Here is a 5,184-nt window from a genome sequence, read left to right on the forward strand (position 1 = left end):
TATTCCTTAACTTGCTTAGTTGCACTCAGGAGGGTTATAGAGCAATTTGAGAATTTAACGTGAGATAGAAGATCTCATTCATGCATGGTAAATGATGGGAAAGCACCATAAATTGAAGAAAATTACGTAGTCTGTTGATTTTTGAATTATCAACTTTGTGGGAGTGATGAAAGACTTGAGAGTCAGGGCTAATTAGAGTAAATACAAGGCAGATAGTCTCTGTGAGAGGCTTGATGATAGTCTATCATCCCTCCTAGGGCAGAACTAAGGTAGGTAGGTATAGAGCATATACTAGGCATAGAGAATATATACTAATAGGAACGCATAGCCTATTTTACAAAACATCTGACTCCCTCCCCCCAAAAAAAACAAAACATAAAAAACATCTAAGAATAAAGAATCTTATGACCATCATTGCAACATATATGTCTAATTTTTTTGTTCCTCAAGGATGTGTAGTATAGGGCCAAACTCTTCACATTTGAATTGTGATTCTCCTGGCTGCATTAAATGACCTTTTGTGTTCGACTTCTTCCATAAATACCCGGTTCTGACTGAAGAATTTATCTTCATATGATATTTGCGTTTTACGACTCATATGATACTTTATATGATATTTGCGTTTCACGCTGCATTTTCCGATTTTAGTTTAAAATAATATTTAAAACTATTTCCTCTGGTGAATCGATTGAAATTTGTTAAGCAATTAGAAGCTTGTAAATGTGTGCAGCTTGTGCAGCAATTAGAAGCAATTGAAGATAATTTATTAAACCACATTGGCCTTGACATAACATAAAGAAAGAAAAACGAGCAAAAATGGGATTTTTAAAGGCCAAATGAAAATACTGAAAAAACACAACAAAGCGAATATTTCGAGGGGACAAACGCCTCTCTTCTTCAGCGCGAAACTCAAAAATGTAATCAATGCGACTGTCGAAGAACAAACAAACAAATAAAATGCGGAAAGTCAATGTGAATGTGAAAAAAAAAAACGAAAAAAAAAAGAATTAAAATATGAATAAAAATCAATAAAAGCCAAAAAATTTCAATAATTAAAACTAAATACCTAAAAATAATAACATTTGTTGGCTTTTATTGATTTTTATTCATCTTTTTTGGTTTGTTCTTCGACACTCGCATTGATTGTATTTTTTCGTTTTCCTCATGAGCAGCACTATCAAACAGTTCGTGATAACGAACTGTAAGTAAGGAGCAACCCGGCTCAATAGTAACTGACACTCTAAAAAAAGGGTTTTGATACCAATAGATACATGAAAAGAATCAGATTTTTATGCTGATTTCAAATATATAAGTTTCATTTAGCCTTACCTATCAAAAGTTACGCGCCTGAGAAAATTTGCCTTATTTTTGAAAAAAGGGGGAAACACCCAATAAAAGTAATAGAACCTTAATGAAAATCACACCATCAGATTCAGCGTATCAGGGAATCCAACTGTAGAGGTTTTAAGCTCCTATCTGCAAAAATGTGGAATTTTGTATTTTTGCCAGAAGGAAGATCATGGATGCGTGTTTATTTATTTGTTTGTTTTTTGTTTTTTTTTCAGGGATGATCGTATCGATCCAGTAGTCCTAGAATATCGTGGAAGGCTCATTTGAACGGAAATTAAAAGTTATAGTGCCCTTTTTAAGTGACAATAAAATGGAGGGCAACTAGGCCCCCTCCCACGCTAATTTTTCCCCGAAGTCACCCAATCAAAATTTTGAGATAGCCATTTTGTTCAGCATGGTCGAAAAATACAACACCTATGTCTTCATAAGACCCGTGATCTTCCTGATGAATTAATAGCTGAAGATGGAACTAAACTTGCTACAGGGAAAGTAGAAGTTGTCAATGCATTAAATATACACTTTGCGAAAATTGGCGAGGAAACCGCGTCAACTGCTGGAAACAACCTGGCCCGTTTTCTGCATAATGTGACTGGAGAGGACTTTTAATCATATCTACCCCTGTCTCACAATTGCTCCATTTTTCTTACTCCTGTAACCCCAGATGGGCTTTTACTTACAACACACCTTTTAAAGAATGGATCTTCGGAGGGGATTGATGGGTCATCTACTAATCTAATTAAGTGCATAGCACCAAATATTGTAATCCCGCTTTTCCATGTGTTCAAGATCTTTTTTGAAACCGAAAAACTTCCTTCTTGCTTCAAGTATGCAATAACTATTCTTATGTATAAACAAGGAGATCCGAAGAACCCAACAAACTATCGGCCGATTTCAACACTGTCTACATTTGGGAAGTTGCTTGAAAAGTGCCTATATAATTGGGTTCCGGAAGTGTCACTCTACTGAGCATGCTATTATGGCAATGACTCAGTTTGTTCATGACACCCTCGACAAAGGTGATATTCCTGCTACAATTTTTATTGACATTAAAAAGGTATTTGATACGATTTGCCATAAAATATTGCATACTAAACTTGATAACTGCAGCATAAGAGGCCCAGTTAATGACTTAGTAATGTCATACCTAAAAAAACGAAATCAGTATGCAGACGGAGGCGATACTGTTTCCTCATCAGTATCTCAATCTCAGTCAGTTGGAGTCCCACAAGGCTCTATTTTGGGTCCACTCCTATGTCTTATCTATGTTAATGATATCAGTAATAGCATCAAAGATATTGACCTTAACACATTATTCGTCGATGAAATGGTATGTAATGTCAGCAGTCCCGACTCTAGATCTTTGAAGCTTAGATTGGAATTAGCAGTGAAGAGGCTTATCTTATGGTTTTCGAGAAATAAATTGACTATTAATTGTGCTAAGACAAAATTCATAATCTTCTCTCGTACTGGGAAAACAGCACCGGAAATTATGATGATTAATACTCAAGGCCTACCCATTGAAATTGAAAGAGTTGATGATATTAAATGTCTCAGGATAATACTGGATTCAAGTTTATCATTTAAAAGCCATGCAATTTATCTTCAAATGAAACTGGCAAGAAATATTGGAATGATGAATCATCTGAAATTTGTTCTGCCGTTTTTTACCCTAAAATCTCTTTATCATTCTCTAGTGAATTCATATATAAATTACTGTCCCATTATTTTTTTGAATACTTTTAGAACTTATATTCTTCCTCTTCAGAGGCAACAAAATAAAGCTCTGCGTCTATTGAAAAATTGTCTGCCTAGCCCGTTTTCTTACCCAGGTAAATCGTCAACAAAAAGTATGTATCAAATTTTAAATATCCTTCCACTAGATCTTTTGTTCAAGGTGTTTTGCCTGAGTATTTTTATTTGCATAATAATTTTTTTCAGGATGATAATCAGGTTTTGCATACATATTGGACCCGTGGCAGTTCTGTAGTCCGTCAGGCTTTAATAAAATCTGAAAGGTCCTGTTTTTCACCTAGGCATAGTATTATAAATAATTGGAATAAATTTCATAGTTTTGTAGGTTTGAATACATCGTTGGTTAATAATAAAATTAGATTAATGAATCATTTAATCAGTAATTATTAATTTGATTTATTTTCTGGGGTGGATGCTCCTCATTTCACTTTATTTATTTGGTTATTTTGATTTTATTCGGATTTTGTTTGTTGTTACCATACGGAGAGTTGAAGAGCAATCTTTTTATTCCAGTATCTGGAGAAAGTATTATTTATTTATTATTGAGTGTATATAAACCCACACACGAGTTCCTGAGGAACACGAGTTCCTGAGGCGAAAATAATTTCAATGATTTAAAGAACATGAAAATTGGAACTTGGAATGTTACGACATTAAAAAATGACTATCGTATTGACATTTTGACTGACGAATTCAGACGATTCGAACTGGATTTATTAAGAGTTTCAGAAACTCATATCCCAGGGGTAGGAAGCATGAAATTAGGTGATATAGAATTTTTTTACTCAGGCTGGAAGGATGGGGTACATAGACAAGGAGTAGGCCTCATGATGAATAAGGAAGCTGCTAAGTCTTGTTTAGGCTGGGAAGGTATTAATAATAGCATACTTATTGCTCATTTTTTGACTAGAAAGTTCAGGGTATCAGTTATAGTAGTATACGCCCCTGTAGAACCGACTGACGGAAATACTAGTGACTCAGATGAATTTTACTTACAGTTACAGGAGCAAATAGACAAGGTCCCAGGTAGAAATATGATGTTATTACTGGAAGATTTTAACGCCCAGGTTGGTAGAAATAGGGATAGATGGTATCCCAGCCTAGGTAAATTTGGTGTAGGAAAATAAAACAGTAATGGATACAGAATTTTGCAATTTTGTAGGTATTACAATCTAGTTATAACCAATACGGTGTTTGGTCATAAAATGGCTCATAAGTTATCATGGTATTCACTTGATGGTAAGACAGCAAACCTTATTGATTATATTATAGTAAACCGAAGAATGGCAGGATCAATACAAGATACTAGGGTATATAGGAGTGCTGTTATTGATGTTAAAAGTAAAGATCACCATCTAATAGTGTCAATGGTTAATTTAAAGCTGAAATATCGGAAGGGTAACTACCTCCCGAGAAGTTATGGTGTTGGTAGATTCCAGGATGAGAATTTGAGAGAAGCTTTCCAGGAACAGTTGAATACTAAACTTGAGAGTTTAAAATTTGATAATGTGGAAGATGGTTGGAATAATTTTAGAAAAATAATTTGTGAAGTTGCGGAAGGTGTATTAAGGAAAAAAGCTAGAACTGCAGCTAAGAATATTAGTGAAAAAGCTTTATGTTTAATAGAAAGGAGAAAGGACTACAAGAATTATCTGAGTGATAGATCGTATGAAAACAAAAGAAACGTAAAGAAAATAGAGAAAGGAACAAAATATGAACAAAGTAGGTGAGAAGTGGAGGCCATGGATGAAATTGCCGAGGATGTTGAAGATGTAGTTAGACGGCATCGTATTGAAATATTGTTCTGGCATGTTAATAAATTGAGAGGGAGTAGTTAATCCGGACTTGTCCTAGTTAAAGATAGGAATGGGGTCACAATTAGCGATAAGGAAAAAACTAAAGAGAGATGGCCCGAACATTTTGAGAATTTGCTTAACCGAGATAGAGTTGCAGGAAAAAATATAGAGAAAAATGAAAAAGTTTGTGATTCCTTGGATGTGTAGGAAGATTTGTTTTGTGAGGAGGAATTAGAAACAGTACTAAAAGGACTAAAGAATAATAAGGCTCCAGGTGCTGATAGGG

The sequence above is a fragment of the Artemia sp. Qi Xiang Cuo genome, chromosome 4, assembly GCF_049724085.1.
Source record: "Artemia sp. Qi Xiang Cuo chromosome 4, ASM4972408v1, whole genome shotgun sequence".
NCBI classification, from domain to species: Eukaryota; Metazoa; Arthropoda; class Branchiopoda; order Anostraca; family Artemiidae; genus Artemia; species Artemia sp. Qi Xiang Cuo.